Genomic DNA, 22,396 nt, shown 5'->3' on the forward strand with positions numbered 1-22,396 from the left:
TGGACTTTTCAGTTGATGCTCGCTCTTCTCCCAGAGGAGGCCTCAGTGCCTTTCCTGAAACGCCCATCACTCAGGCCAGACTGCGTGGAGGTGAAGGTGGGGCTGTGGAAACCGATGAGGCTCAGATGACACAGGCATCCCACACGTCCACAGGTGACTCAGACCAGCGGCTCCACCTGCGGCAGAAGTGGGTTTGGGGCCAAGAGAGAGAGAAATAGGAGAGGCTCAGGCGATCTGGTCACACCCGGCCCTTTCTGTCTGGCTCAAAGCTAATGAAACTCAGGGGCGCGGAGGCAGGCGGCGGTGACAGGAAGCGGTGGTGGCACACGGTGACTGCTGGCCTGCCAGCATTAATAAAATTCCTTGGTGAGGTTTTTCAGCGAGAAATGGTTCTCTGAGGCTAGCTGTTCTCTGTCAAAGGTCAGCTTCGGGGCACGGCTTGACTGATGGGCTGTGAGCAGGCAGGAGGAAGCAAGTTGGGGAAGAGGGGCCGCTGTGGGGTGGGCTGGGAGGAAGCTGGGAGGACCGCAGCGCAGGCTGGGCCCCAGTGCCAGCATCTTGCCCCTCGTTCTGCACCATCAATCAAGGCCGGCCCTGATATCTCAACAATTTGTAATGCCTCTGCCCCGCTCCGAGCTGCCCAAGTGGGCAAGCCCTGACCCCTCTCGCCCTCATTCAGGCCTCCGCTGCCGCCCGGGTGACGGATGGCCTCTCCTCCCCTGGGCTCGCCTCACCACAGCTGGGGAAACACGGGCAGGTAGAGGGGTCACGCCCGGGGCAGCCACAGCGACCCATTCACCGAGGCCAAGGGCCCCTGCGTTCCCAGCCGCAGCAGGTGATGCAGGGCTAGAGGAACAGAACCGGGAGAGGAAGCGAGGAGAACATTCCAAGTCTATAAGGAGGAAAGGGAAAAAAAACCACCCAAACCAAAAAAAAACCCCTCTGCATCCTGAGGTCTTCCAAGACTTCTAAAAATCTCCAGCGCGGTGCGAAGCCTCCCGCGCACGGCTCCGACAGGCCCTGCTCCGATCCATCTGTGTTTTCTCACGCCTGTGCGCTTGAAGAACCACTGAAATGGAAAACAAGTTAAAAAATACATAGATGTATGTAGCGAGATGGAGAAAAGAGAGGACAGTGCTCTGCAGCCTGGATTCGCTTTTTTTTTTGTCAGTGTTTGTTGTAGGAAAAAGTGTATAAAAACAAACCTCAGACAACTGGAGTGAATATTCTCAACACATCAGCCGGGGAGAAGTCAGGATTCAAAATTTCCCCATTCTGGGCAGAGCTGGGAGGAAAACGAAGGCCTGCTGCCTGTGTTCCAACTTCTAGTGGGTACTTGCTGCTTCCTGTTCAGGGGTGAGACGGTCGAGAACCGTGCTAAGGTGGGGACTGGCCAGCTGGGATGTGTGGGGATGCGTACGTGTGTAGGTATGTATGTGTGTACGTATGCGTGCATGTGTGTATGCGCATGTGTTTGTGTGTGTCTGTGTATGAGTATGTATATGCGTATGTGTGTATGTGTGAGTATGTATGTCTGTGTATGTCTGTGTGTGTAGGTGTCTGTATGTGTGTGTGTCAGTTTCTCTGTGTCTGTAAGTGTGTATACATGTCTGTGTGTGTCTATATGTGTGTACGTGTGTGTGAGTATGTATGTGTCTGTGTGTGTGTCTGTGTGTGCATGTGTATCTGTATGTGTCTCTGTGTGTGTCTGTCTCTCTGTGTGTGTGTATGTGTGTGAGTATGTATATGTATGTATGTGTGTATGTATCTGCATGTGTCTCTGTGTATGTATGTGTCTGTGTGTGTGAGTGCGTATGTGTATGCATGTGTGTGTGTCGGTTTCTCTGTGTCTGTAAGTGTGTATACATGTCTGTGTGTGTCTGTATGTGTGTATGTGTGTGTGAGTATGTATGTGTCTGTGTGTGTGTCTGTGTGTGCATGTGTATCTGTATGTGTCTCTGTGTGTGTCTGTCTGTGTGTGTATGTCTCTCTGTGTGTCTGTATGTGTGTGTATGTATGTGTATGTATGTGTGCATGTATGTGTATCTGTATGTGTCTTTGTGTGTGTCTGTCTGTATGTGTGTGTACGTGTATCTGTGTGTGTGTGTGTCTGTGCTTGTGGTACTGGACAGGCCTGTGTCTGCTGCAAAGAGGGGCAGGTGAGAATTCAATTCCGCATGGATGAACTCATCCTTGGCCTTGAGAGCAGGGGAAACCCGCTCTCCGATCCCCCAGCAGACGCCCCTGATGACTTCCTCTTGGAACTTTTAGGGGCCGAGCAGGAGGGTCCAGGAGAGAGTGTCCAGGCGAGGGAGTCTGGGGACTGTGGATTTTTGAAGGAATCGGACCAAGAGAACAGAGCAGTTGGGGTGTCGGGGAGCTGGGGAGGCAGGGGGGTGGGGACGGAGGAGATCAGAAACTGTTAGGTCAGTGGAAGGAGGGAGGAGGGAGAGGAAACAGGCGCTGAGAGGAAGATCCGAGGGAGAGAGAGAGAGAGAGAGAGAGAGATGGTCACGGGGCAGAGTCAGCAGGGAGAGAGGGAGAGGAAATTTAATGAGGGCAACTTGAAGGCCAGCTTTAACCAACAGCTGGCAGGGGGCCGGGTTTGATCTCCTTGTGAGTCAGGAGTTTGATTAATCGTGGCCTGTGAACGAGGCTGGACACCTGGTCTGCTGCTGAGCCTTTGATCTCCGGGGTTTCTCCGGGCCCGTGGGAGGGGAGCTGCAGGAACGAGAGTCTCCCAGGGCCTTGGACGGCCTCTCTGGGGCCTCCCCGGGAAGAGAGGGCCGCCCTGGGAGTGGGGCTGAGGCCCGGGGAGGCTGGGAGGAAATATAGAGGGACGCCTGGGGCTGTGCAGCCTTGTGAGTGGAGCCCCTGAGAGGGGGGCGATGGAGGAGACCTTTGAAGGGGAAGGTCCCCCATAATGTCGGGGGTGATTTTGTGGTGAGGGCTCTCACACCCTCTCTCCCTGCAAGGAAATAGCTGAACCATTTGCAGGAAATTGTGTGCTCTTGCTGTGGCTCGCAGAGCCGGCCAGCTTAACCAAGGAGCCTGCTCTTCTAGGGGTGCAAGGAGAAGGGAGGTGTAGGGCTCCCTGGAATGTCTCCATTTTCTGTATGTCAGATGGAAACGGATTTGAGAAAAGAAAGCGATATATTGCCAAAAAAAAAAAAAAAAACCACCTCTCAAGAAGAAAGGAAAAAGAACTAAAACCCTAATGCCCTTAAAAAAGAAAACCCGAAAAAAAAAAAGGCATATATTATGTCTTTGGACTAAATCCATTGGTGTTCTGCCAATTTCAAATAATAGTGTCACTCGATTAAGAAACTTTGCAGGATTTGAAGTCGTTCGTTGGCTTCTCTGACTCTCTCTGACACGTCTCCGTAAGTCACTGTCTACACCAGGCTGATTTGTTCCCAGATTCCTTAATCTTCTGCAAGGTGGTGATGACGTTTATGACTTGGTCGCCATATTTGAAGTGTTCACGATTTCTTTGGCTCACGACTTCCACCCAGAATTTGGGGGCGACTAGAAACATGACTCTGAATGTGTACTACTGTTGAAAAACTGTGTGTGTGTGTGTGTGTGTGTGTGTGCGTGTGTGCACGTGCGCCTATGTGTAAACTCTTCGAGTTTTACCTGCCCCTGCTCTCCTGTTGGCTGGCAAACTCCTGCTCATAGCTGCCTTAGGTCTCAGAGAGGGGCCCACCTGGGTACCACAAACATGTCTCCCTAGAGGCCAGCTGGCACACAGAACATAGGTAGGGCCCCAGAGGCTCTGGTGGCCAGCAGCAAAGGGAATTCCAGAAGTGAAGGAGGGCAAGCTTTCTGGTGGGATTAGAGTTTTGACCAGATGACATTAGTTCACTTTGGAAGGCAGCCATGGGGCAGGGCACTGGGTACCCACCTTGCATCCCAAGGCCCGGCTCCTTGATGCAGTGACTAGCTGAGTGACCTTGGGCCTGCCCTGTCTAATATCCGAGGCTTGTTTCCTCATCTATAAAATGGGATAAGGAAAAATATTTGCCTCCCAGGCTTGTTTTGAGGCTTAAAAGCATTAGTATCTGTGAGAGCTCCCTGTACATGAGCAAGGCTTCCGTGAACAGTTGGCATTAGAGTTACCGCTTCTATTACAGAAACTCCTTTAAACACTCGTGTTGACAGCAGGGGTGTTTTAATTTCAAACAGGGTTTGTTCATGGAGGGCATTAGAAAGTGGGATCCCATGTTACCTGCTCCCCCTGGGGCACCGGCTCTCCTGTAATTATTATTTACTAATAAGCACGTTTTGTTCGCAAAGGTCCCATTAAATCGGGCTGAAATCCTTCACCAGGCTGGCCTGGCTTCTCTGAGTGCACCGAGACAGGAGCTGCTGGGGGTCCCCTCTGGGTGGGGGGGCGCTCCTGATCTGGGGGCTGCTGCACCTGCCTTCCCAGGGAGGTCACGGCCAGTGTGACCTGTGGGTCTCTGCTGCGCGGTGGCCGCGCTCTCCAATCTGCTCTCCCACCGCGGCCTGCTTGGCTTGTTTGGGAGAGGAACGATGCCTTCCTTGGGCCTGCGCTTCCTGGAACTTCACGGCTGTTCTTCCCCGCTCGTCTCTGGTCCTCAGACGTGTGGTATCACTACCATGGACAGGCTGGCTACATGGTGCTTGGAGCTGAGGCGGGGCTCAAATGGCAGCTCTGGCGTCTGTGGACCAGTAGTCTCTACCCAGGCTGTACATTGAACTTACATGGGATGGTTACAGTTCCAAAGCCTGGACCCCACCTCTAGAAATTCTGATTTAATTGGTCTACAGTTAAACCTTAGTATCAAAATCCAGGTGGTTCTAATGTGTAGCCAGGCTGAAGAAATACCAGCGCTTCTCACATTTAATGCTCATACAGATCTCCTGGGGGATCTTATTAAAACGCAGATTCGGAGTCCATCCATGCGGGGCAGGGGAGCTTGGGCATTGCTAATAGGCCTGCCAATGCCGTGCACGGATCACACTTTGGGTAGCAAGGCTCTATCCCTTCCTAATCCTGACAGCTGTGCACCTGGCCATGGCCAGGGATGGCAGATATGGGAAGCAGATGGAGGTGAACATAGGAAGAAATCTGTGAGGCAACTGCGGAGGCTTGCTTGAGGGTGTTCCTGTCAGGTACCAACCGTGGAATCTTCAGTTCTCCCCACCACACACACACACACCACACACACATACCCTTCCTTCTGAATCTGGTCTTGAATCCCCACATAAGTAGCAACCAGAAGATGTTTTCCAATATTTGACTATCTTTTCAGGTTTCTTGGTTTATTCTGTGAAGACATCCAAATGAATGAAAACGTTTGCCATGGAACGTTAAGGTTCCAGGCCATGAGTTAAATACCTCTTTGGAATACTTAACTGGAAAGTAATCCCTAACCTGGACTTGTAAGTAGTCAGCCCCAAGACTCCTACGGGGCCAAGTGAAATCCCCAGAGGTGACCACGATAACAGCAAATCCCAGCGAGGCTGCAAGTCAATAGCTGCTCATTCTGGCTCATCTCTGAGAAGGAGACAGAATTGCCCGTGGAATGAAGGCTTTTGAGTTATGGGAGAGGGTCTTCCAGACGGCATTCAGCCTGGAAGACCACACCCCTCCCAATGACAGGTGTGTTTATAAACTACTGCCTTCCCTAACACAGTTGCAGGTGTTTGGGGAGTGTGGAGGCAGGCGGTTTTGCAGAGGATATCGACAGAGTAGGTTTTCCATGGGTTAATATCATGTTTACACATTCCGTGATTTTATGAAATAATATATTTCATGTATTATGAAGACTCTCCACGAAAGAGTGAACTTAGAACAACTGAGAGTGAGTTCTTTGTAGTTAGACCGTCGGCTCAGACCCAGGGAGGGGTGAGTGTGATGTGCAAGGGCCTGGGTCTGGGTGCATCGGCATGGGGCCCCCCTGGGTGGCATGCATCATCTGACCAGCAGAGTATGAACAATTAGGACCTCCAGGGAAGAAGAAAGCCCTGAGCTGACCCGTGTTGGAAGATTTCACTAGTCGCTCAAAGAAAAGAATTTTACCAGACAGCTGAGGGATAGTGGTTGACACCAGAACCACACAGAAGCCATGTCTGTATTTTTGGTTAAATTGTTCCACTGGGCTTCAGTTAACTGTTCCACAAACAGTGTAGAGTGTTTCTCTAGTTGAAGGTTAGTGTCTCTCGCAGCCCCCTTCTATCGTCTTTCCAAAGCCAGGTGTTGTTGCAGACCTACGTCAGGACACAATGAGCCCAAGCTGCCAATCACTGCTGAGATCCTGGTGTGTCGACTGGGCAGTCAGGGAAGCAGCCCCTTTTAGTGCAAGGTTCCTGCACACAGCTTATTCTTGCCTCGAGGTGCTACCCGTTCCCCAAGATCCGAAGGATGAATCCCTTGCAGGCTTCAGTTGGTTCCTCCGAGCCCATCAGCCTCCAAGAAGCCCGGGGCCTCTTTGCATTAGAAATTGACATGTGCCATTCCAGAAATCTTATTTCTTTGCTCCTCTCACCTCAAACAGTCCCCCACCTCTGCCACCTCCTCTTTCACTCCTCTGGAATCCTCGTCCCAGATGTGACTTTCTCTGTTTCCTTTGGCTGGGAATTTGCCGTTTTCCCATAACCCAGTTGCGTTGCCTGTTAGAGAAACCAAAAAAAAAAAAAAACCCCTCCAACTTTCTGGGAAGACATGTAATTCAATTCCCAAAGAGGGACAAGGAAAGCCCCCTCTGAAACAGACAGAGAGAACCTCCTAATACATAATCATCCCAGCAGAGAAAGTGCTTGGATAAGCCTGGGGAACTGGTAACGTGGTGTTCTGTTTCTTAATGTCCTCTGCAAAGAAGCTGGCCCTGGGTTTAAAATAGCCCTCTGGTAAAAGCAGCTATTTAAAGAGTATTGGGGTCTGAGAAATGCAAAACAAAGTGTTGTTGATTAAAAACACATGGTTTGTTCTCTAGGCGAGAGTAGCCAGCAAAATCAAATGTGACAGTGTTTTGGCTTTTTCTATCCCACAAGACATGACGGGGATTTATTAGAGTGATGTCAGTTGCGGTTAAAAAAAGTTTGCTGTGTTGTCTTAATAAAAAGAGGCTTTACCTTGGAGCTGTCAAGCTCCCTCCCTCCTCTGGCTTAAGGCGGTGGCTGCTGGGCCCTTGGCCCTCCTATGGAGGGGAGGGGCTTCTCCCCAAGGGGCAAAGCCTCTGCCTTGAGGAAGTCCTTGAGACCACAGGGCACTGACTTCCTCTTGGTAGATATGCAGGATGGCCTTTGAGGGGAGCTGCAGCCCTCTCTTGGTCTGTTGAGTTTTGGAGAGTGGAGATGCCGACCCGGCTTGGAGTAGGAGCCTGGCCTGACCTGGTTGGGTGGTGGGGCCTGGTTGGAGGGGAGAGACCCTAGCCCATGGCCTTCCCCAGATCACAGTGACTTAGGCCTGGGCAGGATGGATAATCTGCTCATAAACAATGAGAAATTGGGCTGCTGGCTGAATAGGAGGAGAGTCTGTTAGTTGGAGCTCTTTGGTTTTATATGGAAGAGAAACCCCTCAGACACATTCAAGTAAACAGGATCTATTGAAGGAACACAACAGTCCATCTTTCAGACAGCTAAGAGGAGACAGGCCATCTGGGGAATGAGGTGGGCAGCAGATGGGAGTGGCTTCCTTCTTCTACCTTCCTAGGAGCCGTGCAGTCTCTGATGTGCCTCTGTTTCTGTTCCTGCCCCTCTTAGGGGTTTCCTCCAGGAATGTCTCAGTTTTTACTTCTTCATGGCTTTGACTTGTATCCGCTGTGCCCTGAGGCTACAGGAACACTTGTATCAACTTTGCCCTGTTGCTAGAGGACCATATTTTTGTCCAAGTACCATCATCTTTCTTCACTGAGTCTCATTGCCTCAGTTCCAAATTCCTGAGAGAGAAAATCCATTTGGCATACCTGGAGTCCCACTTCCATCTCTGGTCCAGTTGGCAGTAGTTCAGGGAGTTGTCAGCTTCGAGGGGAGCCCCTCCGGGTGGGTGCGGCCAGCAGGTGATGGTACAGGGTCAGCTGTGGAAGGGAGCTGTACGTTTCACCGGGGCAGTTGAAGGAAGCAATCACCTGTGTGTGTGGGTTTGTCCTAAGGATCTGGGACTTTCTGGCAGTGAGAATTTCGTCGTCACTTCTGAATGCCTCTCCCTCTTTATTCCGTAGGAAGGATAACCCTCCCGCTGGGAAGATGAAATCCCAGCAGACACCCTTAATTCTTTTCTGGAGATACACCCAGGAATTGAGAAGAAGACGTTATTATTTTTTCAATTAATCTATGGATTTTCCCCCTAATTCCAGGAGAAACACATACATGGTCATAGAAAACTTGGAAAACAGAAACCCACAACGATGGGAGGAAAAAGCAGCCTTAATCCGAGACAACTGCTGTTAACATACTGGTGTGTTTCCTTCTATTCTTTTTTCTTGAAGTAGTAGCCGGAGGCTCTGTGAAGGATCTGGGCTGAAGATCTATCTTTGCACTCTAATTACATGTCTTCAGACTCTAAGACTTGAGGATTGCTTTAAATGTGTTCTCATAATTTTCCTCGAGCTCACAGGGTTGTTTTCCTCTTGCTCTTTGACCTTTTCCTGGAGGTGGCAGCTCAAACAGAATCAACATTGGCTAGTCCCTCTGTGCTGCCACCGCACTTTTGTGCAGATCACCACTGTACCCCCTTCCCGCCTGACCCCCGAAATAGCTTTTTAACTGCTCCTCTCTTGAGTCCTTTCTGCTTCCTTCTCTGGGGATGATCTTTTTAAAGCCCCAAATCTGACCTTACCAGTCTTCGCTGAAGATCCTTTCCTGATGATTCCCTGCACTTAGGATAAGATAGACAAAATCTGTAACATGGACCTCTGGCCCACTCCATCACTGTTTTTTCCACTCACCCTTATGGCAACTCTTGGACTCTCTCAGTCACGTTCCTGCCTCCTAAACGCTGTTCCTACTGTTCTGAAGAGCTTGACTCTACTCTTCAGCCTGAAGGCTGAGTTCCATGTCGCTTCCTCAGAGAAGCCTTTTCTGACAGTGGCCCCTCAGAGGCCCTTAACTTTTCCTTCACAACGAAGATCGCAGTTTGCACTTACGCATTTATTTGTTTGGCTATTACGGAACGTCTGTCTCCTGGATAGAAGTGAATACTCCCTGAGGCAGGGCAAATTTTGGTGGATGCTGTGTCCTACCCTAGCTGTCGTCCCCTCCTCAGCCACCACTCCCACCTCCCCACCCTGTGACAGTGCCTGTTACGGATTAGGGGCTCCGACAATGCTTGTCGAATGAATGAGTGAATTGGTGCTTGTCTGGTGCCCATCCGCGAGTGAAGGGTCACCACACGGTAGCGTACAGGATCGGGAGGTCTAGGGAGAGCATACGGTTTTCCATAAACCCTTGGCGTGAGCGGCTTTCACGTTTGCTGTCATGTGTGAGTGCCCCAGATGTGCACGCACACGGTGATAGGGGATGTGGCGCTGAGCTTGAACCGTGCGTGCTGAGATGCTGTGTGTAGGGCTGGTTCCGGGGCTGCTGAGCGAGGTGGGTGTTCAGGGAAGTATCTGCCCCTTGGTGTGGCTCTGCCACTCTCTACTTCCCACAGTCTGTGGGGAGACTTCATTCGAGAGCATGAATTCTAGAGAGTTCGCTCTACCAGCCGCCAAGGCTCCTGGGATTGGACGCCTCCACACAGCGGGGGTCCCTGCCTCTGAATCGGCCTGGTAACCCTCTCTGCCTGCACTGTGGATGTTGCCTAAGTTAAAGGCAGATTTAGCTTTCCTAGAACTTTTAACTGTTGATTGCCTTCTGGAGATGTTTCTTCTCTGGAGAAACATCAGTTCATGCGATGGACATTTGTCGAACCCTGGTGGGGCGTCAGCAGGTGGGGATGCAGGCACTGGGGGTAGACGTTACCGAGTCTAAGCTCATACAGCTCGCTGCACGACAGGCCAATAAATTGAGAGATGAGTCGTTAGGGCAAGGAATGCTGACTTTATTTGGAAAGCCAGCAGACCAAGATGATGGACTACTGTCCCAAAGAACCATCTTACCAGAGATAGAATTCAGGCTTCTTTTATGCTAAAAGGGGAGGGGAGTGGTTGGTTGTCACAAAATTCTTGGCATCAGAATCCTTTGTCCTTGCAGCCGTCCACATAGGTCAGGTAACTGATGTTTCTGTAAAACCTCCAACAAGACAAATGTTATTCTCTGTTCTGCAACTTTTTGTCTCTCTGTGAATGGAAGTGTTATACCTTTAAAGGTCAGAGCCTTGAGAATGAGCTATCCTGTATATTTCAGGCAATAGGCAACATTCTTGTAGCAAAAGCAGTAGAACACAAAGGTTAAAGTAAAAGAAACAGATCCAATATGGAGTCCGATTTGTTCTTCCCTGTTACATAGAGAGCCGAATAAGACACGAAGGAGAGCTCAGCTCTGGAATGCCTGTTGCAGCTCACCATGTACTCTACATAATTATTTTAATTCCTCACATCAGCCTTATGATGTGCCTGTTATTAGCCCACTTTACAGTTGAGCAAATGGAGGCTCAGAGTTTCCATGACTTGCCTGAAGTCCCAGTTTGCATGGGCAGCAGCTATGGCTCATTCTCCAGTCGTCTGACTCCTACTCAGAGTTCATTTTTACTACCTTAACCTGAAAATATGAATGTGCCTCTGCTGCATGCCCCTCCTAGTACATTTGTGGGGTGCTAATGTACTCCCCGGGTTATCTCGTCTCCTGGGAAATCTTGATCCCCCAAAGTGTGATGACACCCAGGGGCTCTTCCTTGGGCTCAATCACTTGGCAATATCCTTGCAAGTTGCAGAAGGTCCTGGCTACTGTACAACGCACTTCCATCTGCAAACATGAGGGTCTGATTCGTGAAAACTAGATTCTGCAGAGGAATCCAGCGTGGTTATTCTGCCTGGACAATGAAGCCAGTTGCTAAGCCCGGGACTTTTCTGGGGCAATTCAGGAGGTGTTTCCCAGTAAGCACTGCACCATGAAAGATGATAGACGCACAGATTTCCAGGGCGATGTCTGACACTTGGGGAATCTTTAAATGAAATCCCTTTTAGGGAACCATCTGACTTAAACAGTTCATGATACAGGACACTCATGGCCACCTGAGACATTTCATTCCACCTACAGGCACATGCATTCAATTTTGGGCTCAACATACAAGGAAAACAATTCTGTGTCCTTGCAGCTTCCACCTGCTGGTCTTCCTGAGGCCGGGAGGCACCAGCACAGTGCCTCTCCCACATGGCAGGCTGGCCCTTGGGGAGCCTGCAGGGAGTTGCAGCCTGAGCCCAGGCTGGTCAGGCATGTCTGAGCAGGCCTGGTGAACTGCGGGGTGGATCTGTTCAAAGTCTATTTGCGAGAGAGACTGTGGAACCTCCTGGGAAGGAGCTCGTTTTGGAGGAAGAAGGAACTGAGCACAGACAGTGGCCTGGTAACCGAGCTTTATTGCAGCAGGGCAGGAGGAATTCTGAGCACGGCCTGGCGTGCTGCTCACACCGACTCTGGGTGCAACTCAGCTCCCACAGGACTTCTTTCAGCTACTTATGGAGAGCATATAGAGATGGAAAGAGCTGCTTTAAACTAATACGTGGTGGTCACCTGGGAACTAGCTTTGGGACTGGTTTTGAGAGTAAAACCCACGATGGGGGAGAACGGCTCTCTCCTCCACCACGTGGCGGAGCCCCGCACGCGCTTGGCTCGGGGGCCTCCAGCACCTCCGCTGTGGCAGGGACAGCAGTGCCCAGCAAGAGACGGCGGGGTCAGTGTCCTGGCAGAGGGCTTGGAGTGGGCCAAGGGGAACCACGTGGTGGGTGACAAGGAAACTGACTGTGCGTGTCTTGGGCATGCATGAGGCACCCCTAGGGATTCTAGAAACACTGGGGGTTAATTACAGAGGGGCAGACATCCTGAGTGACCCAGTGGAAGTTAAGTCATTGTTACTAATGTGATTGGATGCGAAGGGGCCGTCGGCCTGGGAGGACTGTCGTGGCCCCACCCCCAGCTTCTCTTTTCCTGGTTGAACATCCCCAGCGTCCTCTGTTGTTCTTCAGAACCCCCCGTTCTGAGTTCCCTGATGCTCTCCTTACTCCCTTTGGGAGCCAGTCCAGGCTGCCGGTGCCAAAACCATTTGCTGAAAGAATTTTAAGAAGTACTAGGATTAATATGGCCTAACATTCTTTTTTTCTTGACCGGGTGAAATGAGGGCTTCCAGAGCTGGAAGTGAGTTGCCCGAACCATATGTACACAGTCAGGGGAAGAGTCAGGGCTCCCCCCGAGTCACCTGGCTCAGAGCCGGGCAGCAGGCTCTTGGCCGTCACTGTTCTCCATGAGGCATGGTGATGGGGATGAAGTGACCCTCAGTTTGCATGAGGTGAACACTAGATGACCCAGGACGCATATCTCTTTGATATTCTATGATTTTAAGGACCCAGAAATGATGGTGGAGAAACAAACAATAACTGGGTGTCTTCCAAATACCAAGCATTTAGTTACATGGTGGCATCTGTTCTCACAACAGCTGTGTTAGGTAGTCAGGTCAGGCGAGACCCTATTTTACAGATGGGGACATAGAGGCTCAGAGAGGTGAAGTCATTTCCTAAGCCACCCAGCTAGTAAGTGGAGGAACCACCAAACACATCTTGATGTCAGAAGCCCACGCTTTTCCCATGACATCATTTTGTTGAGCGTTACTTGCTGCAACTTACCTTACAAAAGCAATGATTATTATTTAAAACATTTTGAAGTAGATCGTAAAGCATGTTTTGCAAACTGCACATTCCTCTCTTCCGCCGTCCCCTTTCTGGGTGAGATGCTCTTCCTTCCCTCCTGCCTTTTTGCCCACAGTTGAGAATTCCTCCATCGATGGTTTAGAATCTTGCTCTGGGTGTGAAACGATTGGAGTCTAAGGATATATTTGTTCAGGAAGAGAGGAGACAGGACAGCCTTTCTGCGTTGCCCATCTCTCTTCCTGGAGCCTCCCCCCTCACCCATTTTCTTCTGCCTGGAGCAGTTATCTCTGGGTCCCCCTTAGTCTGCCCCCTGACGCTGCCCGTCTCCGAAGCAGCAGGCGGGCGGCCCCCGTGTCTGAGCCGGCCATCTCTCAGCGCGATTGCGAGCGCCGTTATCTTTCATTTCTGGCATGTGCTGTAACACAAGAGTGATCTCGACTTCAGAGATTATCACCTCTCATCTTTCATTCTCCCTTTTCTTCTCTCCTTTTTCTTCCTGCAAGATGATGAAATTACCAGACAAACCCTCCCCTCCTCCAGCCTAGTCAGAGCTCAGAGATATTTACTTCTCGGGTAAACAGCTGTAATCGCCCTCACCAGACTTTATCTCACAGTTAAGTAAGTTAAATTCTTCTGGTCTAATCCCCCATGTGCTGTGGTTTTTGGAGTATAAAGCATTCGCAGTCTTTTGATATAACATGACAACACTGGACCACTGGATGTGATTAGGCAGCCGGCAAAGAGGTTTCAATGTAACCAAACTGGAAAAGAAGGGCTCCCTTGGCAAAACAGCTTCGGGCAGGAAAAAAAAGAGAAAAATGCACGGAAAAGTTCATTTGCTCACGAGAGGAACGGAAGAGGGGCATATGGGTGTTTGCTGGGCCTGGACGGTCCCCAGTTATGCAAATGCTTGGTGGACCGTGAAAATTGAGCCCACCCTTGCGTTTGTGTGATTCCATGCTGTCCCTCATCACGTGACGGCCACCGCGGCCGGGAAAAGACAGGAGAGGCGGATGTCACTGAGCCTGTGCTTGGAGGTCATGTCGTTCCTAGCGAGAGAAACAAGACCTGCTCGCACCTCTAGGAAACAATAGGAGGGCATTTTAAGAACAAAGGCTTAATCAGACTTGGGTCAAATCCTTGAAAGTTCTGGGGCGTGGGAGATGGTTAGGTGATAGGATGGTCAGACAGAAAGGTGTCTGAATGTGGATGGAGACCAAAGCCATCCTGGGAGACTGGACAGGTCTTGTGTGTGTGGTTGGTGGTGCCGTGGCGGGGACAGAGGGTAGCGGAGCATCTCCGAATGTCGGCATCAGCAGAAGCCAAGGTTGGGAGACGGAAGGCGCCTGGCGTGCGTGTGTCCGGCGGGCAGGTCTTTGACGGCGGGCCAGGGCTTCACGCCCAGGGGCGACCGTGGCTGCCGTGAAGATGCTCGGCAGCGCTTCCCGTTTCTATGCATAGATGCCATGCGTTGGCTTTCCTTTCCTGTCGACCTTCCAGTCAGTCCTAAATTCGGTTCCCGTTCTCTGCGTCCCCCTGCCTGCCAGTGCCACCGTGCTCTCCGCCAAGATGTGACACTTCCCCAAGCACCGCCTGTGCATTTTTAAAGCCTGAGCCACAATGTGGGGTTCAGCTGCTCCTGCCACCCTCCCTTTGTGTACGTGCGTGTGAGAGAGAGAGTGTATTTTTGGCCTTAAAGCCCCATTAAAAAGAAGAAGAAAGGAGACTGCCAGGGCCCAGGTCTGAGAGGCAATTTGCGGAGCTTAAGAAGCTGCCCTATTGTCCCCACAGCAGGTGACACTTGGCTGGAGGCAGATCCATCAGTCTGTTAGCTCCCCTCCGAGAGCAGCTCCAACTCTTGGGTCAGGGTGCGGCGGGGGGCTAAGGTGTCTCCCACCCTGTCCCCTGCTTGGGAGAAGACAGGACCCCAGGCCACCTCTCCAGGGTCCCCTCTCCCTTCCCTTTGGGTGGCCTCGCCCTGCAGAGCCTTGGGAAGTGTGGTCCTCGTGTTTTCCTCTTCCTGCGCTGTCCCCCTCCTGGCAGCCAGACCTGCTGGGGTCACCGCTGGATGGGGATCACGAACGGATGCCCAGGCCAAGCTGAACCTGGGACTTACCCCCAAGGGTCCACGTGTCCCGAATATGCTCCTTGTAGCCCCTCTGCTACCTGCCCCAGCTCTTCACTCCTAGAGACTTTGGTCCTAAAATAAATCTCCTTCTCCCTGTGCAGAAGTCCCTCGCTGCATTTTGTCAGACTATGGGTGTGTACGTATGTACGTACGTAAGTATAAATGAAAGAATGAAAAAAGAAAGAAAGGAAAGAAAGAAGGAAGAAAGAAAGAGAGAAAAGGAAGGAAGAAAGGCAGAAAGAAAGAAAGAAGGAAAGAAAGGAAGGAAGAAAGAAAGAAGAGAAAGGAAGGAAGAAAGGAAGAAAAGAGAGAATCAAATAGAATCAAAGGTAAGGTGTTTGCTTTCAATACCTACCACCAAAATACCAACCCCTCTGCCCCTGCCAACAAAAACACTCATCTCTTCACCTCTTTTTCCCATTGGTCACTTGTGGGGAGCAGGGGGTAGGGCTGTGCCCTACCTCCTGAGTGTTTAATAAGCCATCAGGCATCAATACTCACTGGGGATTGTCATAGTCTCGGGGCAGCCGGTGGGAGCTGAGTCTGATGAGGCTGTGGGAGGAGAAGAGGAGGAAACTGGGGAGACTTGATGGGGAGGCCATGAGCTGTCAAGGGGCCCTGGACACTGGCCTTCCAAGTGACAGAAGGGAAAGCAGGAGGACACGGGAGGACTCAGAGGAGGAGATGGGTCATTCAAGTCCAGTGCGGCCAAGCTTCCAACTCTGGACCTGCTTCCCTGCCTCTTTCCACACTTGTTCTCACGCAGCAGGCTTGGGCTGGGGCCCGTGGGGCCCGTGGGGCAAGAGGGCAGAGTTTTGGGCAGGGCCCTGATCCTGCTGGGACCAGCCGAGCTGTCAGCAGGGCAAGTCCCATATCCCCATGTTGGGAGGATAAGGTGGCTCGTCTTCCCAAGGCAAGGCTGAGCATGTCTTACTCTGTGCTGTGGTTGCCTGACCTCCTGCTGGAATTTCTGACCCTGGTTTGGAGCTGCCCTGTCTGCAGCGCATCGTGACAGGATCCCTCACCCTGTACACTGGCTTGAAATGTGGTGAAATAAATGTCATAATTTTAAGACTCTAAGTGTCAACAGTCCCCAAAAGACGAGGGTTCGATTTATGATTTTTGGACTTTATGATGGTACCTAGTGATACATATTTAGTAGAAACCATACTTCAAATTTTGATCTTTTCCCTGCCTAACAATACCCTGCATCTTTTCTTGCGATACTGGGCTATGACAGCCACACCATCTCGGGGGTAAACAGCCAACACACATACAAGCATTCTGCACCCAGATGACCAGGATGTTTCTCACTTTCAGTACGATAGTCAATCCATGACATGAGATATCCAACACTTTATTCTACAATAGGCTTTGTGTTAGATGCTTTTGTCCAGGCTAATGGAAGTTTAAGGTAGGCTAGGCTAACTCATGATGTTTGGTAGGCTAGGTGGATTAAATACATTTTCAATTTATGGTATTTTCAACTGACAATGGGTTGACTGGGATGTAACCCCATCGTAAGTCGAGGAAGGTCTGTAGTGAACACCGAAATGTCGTATCTAGCCATTGAAACGATCCAGAATCAAGTGAAAGAATATTCATGGAGCGTTGGACATGGTGATGCCCGTCATGGGACTATGAATGGGGATAACAGTGGTAATACTGATAGATATTGTTCATTGAGTGCCTTTTAAGTGCCTGGCACGCTCTTGTATAATCCTGACAATAACCCTTTATCGCCAACTGACAGTTAAGGAAATAGACTTAGAGGTTGAGTAGCTTGCCCAGGGCTATATAACTTGTGAAGAGGCAAAGCTGGGGTTCAGACTCAGCTCCAGGGCCAGGCTCCAAAGCCAGGAAATATGTGAGCATAGGAACGAAGTCAGTAGAGAAAGGTGCAGAATCAGATGATCAGACCTGTGGTCCCGCCTACACATCAATAGCAGGTGGTAAGGAAAGAAGGTCCATGAAAGCTCCAGGGGTGACCGAAGTTTCTGGAAGGAGTTGAGAGCTGATCTGGATTTAGGTAAGTAGAGGATTAAGGTGTGTGAGTGAGCATGGGGTGTGTGAGAGTCAGTGAGGAGAACAGGAAAGGAGGATGGGGGTTGGTTTAGGAAGACACCAGGAGCCGAGGCAGCACATTAATGTGGTTAAATGCTAGCGTCCCCACCCTTTCTCTGCATGAATTCGGGAAAATCAATAAACCCCTCTAAGCCCGGTTGCTCATCAGTAAAGCAGGGATAACGATGGTAAGGACTGTGAGATAATTCATGCAAAGTATTCAACGTCTGGCCCAGGCTAAATGCTTCATAAACGTCATCTGTAGTTGAAAATGTTCTTCGTCACTTGATCAACTCCTGGGTTTTTGTGTTATCTTAACTCTTCCCCATTCTTTAGGGTCCTCCGGCCACAGAGTCATCAAGTCCAGTTGATTCTCTCTTCATAATATTTGTTCTTTCTTTTCTTTTCTCATGGCCATTACCCTATTCTAGGTCACTGTCATGACATGTCCAACATACGGCAACAGATTCCTGCTGGCTTCCTACCTTCAGCCTTTCTCCACACCAGTCGACTTGGTACATTAATACCAGATTGTTCCCCCAAACCACTGCTCTCTCTGGCTTCCTTTCCGGCTCAGAACCCTCCAGTGACTCACTCTCGCCTTTTGCTATTCAATCCAGACTTCTTAGCTGAATCACCTACTTTTCCATTTATTTGCCTGTTTCTCAATATGGTTGCTCTTATTGTCTCATAAGCATGCTAGGCTTTTTCTTGTCAATGAGCCTTCATTCCTGTTTCCTCCTCTGGGCATATAGCAAGTTCCCTACATATGAAATTTTAAGTTGCAAAATTTCAAAGATGTGAACATGTGTTTGCATATTCAATCACGTAAGTTAGTTCATGTGTCTGGAGTACATTGTCACGTGCATGCATCTTCTACAAGTGGTTGTGCTTTTGTGTACTTTACTGCACAGCACTGTATAGAGTACAGTACGCAGTATCTTTATTTTAAGCCCAGGATGTCCTAAAGCAACAGTAAAAGCATCGGTATATAGCCGATTGTGTGAGTTGGGTGCCTAGGCTAACTTTGCTGGACTTACGAACAAATTGGACTTAGGAACACACTCTTGGAGCTGAACTCGTTCGTATGTAGGGGACTTACTGTATCCCTCTTCCTCTCCTCCTAGCCAAGCGCTCGTCTTCCAACCTGGCTCCTTTGAAGGCCAGCTCCTGACCAGTCGAGCGCATGAGATCTCTTTGGTGGACACCTTTTGTACTCTCCCAGTGCTTTGCTTATTTGGCCAGAAGCTCATAATACACACTCATGAGAAATGGACAGTTTCCCCGGATGGGCTGTAAATCCTCCAGGGAAGGCCATTTCCCTTCCTCTTCTATCCCCTGTGGCTCCCAGCACAGGCCAGGGCTGAGCCTAGAGAAGGCACTCCAGACATTTAAAAATTAATCTTGTTGAAGAAAGGCAGTAGTGAGAACGCTGATAATGAAGAATAGAAGGTAGGAGAGAAAAGCCTCTTTTCTTGTAAAGTCGGGTGATTTTTGTGATGCAGCAGGAGCTGTGGCTTAGAGTGGCCGGTCACTCATACCCCTGGAAACCAGCCGTTTCTTTCTCTTGTGTGTCGCCCTGGACCATCCTTATTTTTTTCCAGCTTTGCTTTCTGCCCTGGAAGCTGCTCTCTGCCCACATCTCCTCTCCTGGGATTCCTGGTAGAGCTCAAAGCCTTCGCAGAAGGCAAGCTGGGATGGGATTGGCGCTTAGATGTAAGTCCTCTATCGCATACCCCACCCAGGGCCCCACCGGTGGTTCACCATTGGTTGGGAGTGTTTGTTTAATGTCTGAGCAGATGAGTCTAGAGTGTATGAATGAAGAATTGCACATATTGGAATACAGTGCAAACCCTTTCACAATAATATGTGGCCATTTGCTGTATCCTGAATGACAATAACAGCAATAATGGGGATAATCTGATGGGAAAAGCAGAGCGGGATGGATGATGGGTGGGACACCAGGGAACCTATTCTCCGCCCAGGGACTTGGGGTTCAAGCCAGGCTTTCCATTTTTCTGGGTTTGTGCTCCGTACCCAGCTGGCAAGACGCCTCCCTCTGATTCAAAGAGGGGAGAAGAATCCCTCACCCAGGGCTCTTGGGGACGTCAGACCGCTCCTTACGCAACAGCCTCCTAATGAGTTAAGTGTAAATGAATCAGAAGCAGATGGATTGGATTGTTCTGGAAATACACCCGAGGTTTAAAAATTAAGGGAAAAAGCATTTGGCAAAAGGCATTTTGGGGTTTGCCAAGACCCAGAACATTTGAAAAACAGTTCAAGATTTCTTTTGCTTTTTCTTTTCTCCTTAGTTGTGAACCCACAATGCTGCCTACAGGTGGTAGAAGGAGACGGCCCCATGCTTCAGACTGATGTTCCTCTTGCCGTGGGGGTGATGGACCCCGGACAGGAGGCAGTGGCTACCGAAGCAGGGCCTGACTGTGTCCAGGGGCAAAGCCCCGCGCCCGCCTCTGTTGGCAGGGGAAGGAGGGCCCTTGGGCTTGCAGCTCCCAGCCTGGGCCTCGCCCTCCGTCCGGGCCTGCTCCGGGCTGCTCTCTATGGCGTGCAATGTGCCTGCTGCCTTTCTAAGACTTGACTCACCTTGTCCAAACATGGGGAAGCTCATTACATAAGGGAAACGGTCTCCAATTTGCTAGGCGAGAAACTCTGGAAGTTAGCAAACGCTAATCCAATAAAATATAAAGTGAAATGTTTATTCTAGAAAAAACCCTTCAAACAATTTTTTTTTATTAGTCACATTTGGCACGGTTGAGCCTTTCCCTGGAGGGACCATCTTGCTGAGGGAAAAGGGAAACAAAGCAACGATCTCAGAGGAAAACTCAACCCAGCAGTTTCTAAATCTGCAACTGGCTGGCTGTGTGATTGCACACAAGACAGCAAATCTCTCCATGTTTTGGTTGCCCAATAACCATCTTGCAAGGGTTTCTTTGATTAAAGGCAAATATATGAATCAAATAGGTCGGGGGATGATTCATGCTGATATCCTAATGTTCCAGGAGCATTAGGTCTTTGGTGTAATCAACACACGGGAGGGACACTTAGCAAATTCTAGCAGAGTTGTCCCCCATCCCTCTTTCCCCCAGACACCTACCTGTGAAGCCTGACTCACCTGCACGCCTCTCAGAATTCTGTGCCTTGAAAGCCTGGTGACCTTGGCCCTTCCCCAGGTGGGACGGTGGGAGACACTGGGAGACAGTGGCTCTGTGACCTGGGGTCCTACCCCAAGATTTCTAATTACGTTTCGGGGTCACCCACATCCAAGAAGAGCTGTCGTCGTGTATGGGCTTCGCCACAACCCTGCCTGGAAAAAGCAATATTGGAGTTTCTCTCTGGTCTTGCTGCTGCTCTCACCCCCCGCTTCTAACTGAGGCCCGGGGCTTTGGCGTGGTGAGAGGCTGGGAGCTGCAGGTCAGGCTGTGGGTGGGTGCTGTTGGCAGAGTGCGGGCAGAGCACGACTGAATTCCGTCCTTCCTCAGAGCCCCACCCAACCTGTCTTTTCATCCGTTTGTTCATTTACCTCCTCATCAGCTGTGTGGGTGCTGGTTCGTAGCCTGACCTCCAGCAAAGATAGGTCTGTTCGCCCCCGTCCACGTTGACAATGACAATCGGCCATTGCATAAGTGGTTACCATTTACAAAGAGCTTTCACATATATAATCTTGCCTCCGCTCAAAAACCCACAGCAAATGCAGGGGCCCTCAGATCATCTGGTCACCATCTCACGACAGAGGGGACGTTCTTCCCAGGGTCCCGCAGCCACGCAGAGGCCAGGCTTGGTTTACAGCCTCTTCACTCCCCAGGCTTGTGCTTGAACTCACCTTGTTCTTGATCAGGATCTATTTTGTTCGGTGTCCTCCTGTTTACATTGCCCCACGTGGACTGTGAACTCCTTTGGGACAGGGGTCATGTTTGGTACGTCTCCATAGCTCGCATGGAGAGGGGCTGAGCAGCCTATGTGGAATCTGCTTAACAAACATCCAATGAACAGTAAAAAGTATTGAACTGGGTAGGACTAGATCACGGCGAACAGATCGGCATTGCGTTGCCTGATCTGAAAGAGCTGCTCCGGGTCTCTGGGAGCCTCCCTGACTGTCACGTGCTCTCCACCCTCACCCCCTTTAGTCCTGACACAGACTCCCTGACACCAGCTGTAGCCTTATTACCCTTATTATCACCACTCTCGCAGAGCCAGCTCCCAGCGTGGGCCAAGACATAGGAAAGAAGGTGTGAGCTTCTAGATATCGTTCCAGCCAAGGGAATATGAGGCAGAAGCCCCGGCATTGGAGGGCGGAAGCAGCCCATGTGGGGAGAGAGGGGACAGACCACGTGGTCTTTGAGCTGGAGCCTGGCCCTACCCCGAAGTGCTGGGTGACCTCAGCCCCGCTGCCTCTAGCTGAACGTGAGAACAAAGGTCCTCTCTGTCCTGCCTCCTTGCTTCTTAACTATATGAGTGAGAGGGCAAATGAGATCCCATTTTGAACTCCCGGGAGGAAAGGCAGTAGTAATAACAACGATTATGGAGAGGGTCTGGCTTGTTGAGGCTGCCTTCAAACAGAAACTAGCTCACCCCCCAGGGCAGGTGGAGGCCACCCCTAGGAGCTGGGAGCCATTCTGGCTTTGGGGGTGCGGGAGGTACGGGGAAGGGCAGAGGACACGGCAAGGGCTTCTCTTTCAGACTCATCACCGTCCTTGGAATTCCTAGGTGTGTGGGAATGCTGGTCAGGCCTCCTGCCTCCCCGGAGTTTCTTCCTCTCAGGGGAGAATTCAGGCTTCCCCATTTCTGACATGATGATTCAGAGCAAAAGTGGACTTGTCAGAGACAGGAAGGAAAGATAAGATAAAAATAAAAAGTTAGCCAGACTTATGTTTTTCTGGCCTTAGTTCCCCCTCTTCCTACCCCACAGCATTCACATTCTAGAAAATCAAAATCCCACAGCAAAGCCAGGAAAGGAGGGCAAGGCCACAGGCTCCAGGTCAAGGCCGGAGGGCAGTGGAAGAAGTGATTCAGAGCCCGGGGATGGAGGAGACCGCGGCGGCCAGGATGCAGGGCTCCGGGCGGGGCGTCAGCCTCAGTGCTGCTCGTGCACCCGCCCCCATCCACCCCAGAGGCAGGCAGCCGGGAGCCATGTGATCGATGGGCCCCAGCTTGAATGGAAAGTCCAGATTCCAGGGACACACAGCTTAAGAGGCAGGAGGAAACCCACCTCTCACATGTGCAACAAAATTAAACTAAATACATAAAATTTGTTAGTTTACAAATAGAACTGTTACTTGTTTCTCGGGGTATTAACAATCTCCTTTTTTTGATTAAAAGAATGTATTTTTAATTAAAAATTTTTTTTTCTGGTAATGCCCGTGAAAGACGTTTGTTTCAGTTGCCAGCATTTCTGCAGAACTAATGTGGGTGGATTGTG

At 50.4% G+C, this 22,396-nt stretch overlaps 1 long non-coding RNA gene across 2 annotated transcripts in view; it reads left to right on the forward strand.

Annotated features, from left to right (window-relative positions):
• Positions 1-16,425, forward strand: part of LOC117198437 (uncharacterized) — an 80,249-nt gene extending 63,824 nt beyond the window's left edge. For both annotated transcript variants that reach the window (XR_007474686.1, XR_004479607.2), the window contains one exon: positions 15,000-16,425. This is a non-coding gene — a long non-coding RNA (uncharacterized LOC117198437). The remainder of the gene's footprint in view (positions 1-14,999) is intronic.
• Positions 16,426-22,396: the final 5,971 nt, after the last annotated feature.

The sequence above is a fragment of the Orcinus orca genome, chromosome 21, assembly GCF_937001465.1.
Source record: "Orcinus orca chromosome 21, mOrcOrc1.1, whole genome shotgun sequence".
NCBI lineage: Eukaryota > Metazoa > Chordata > Mammalia > Artiodactyla > Delphinidae > Orcinus > Orcinus orca.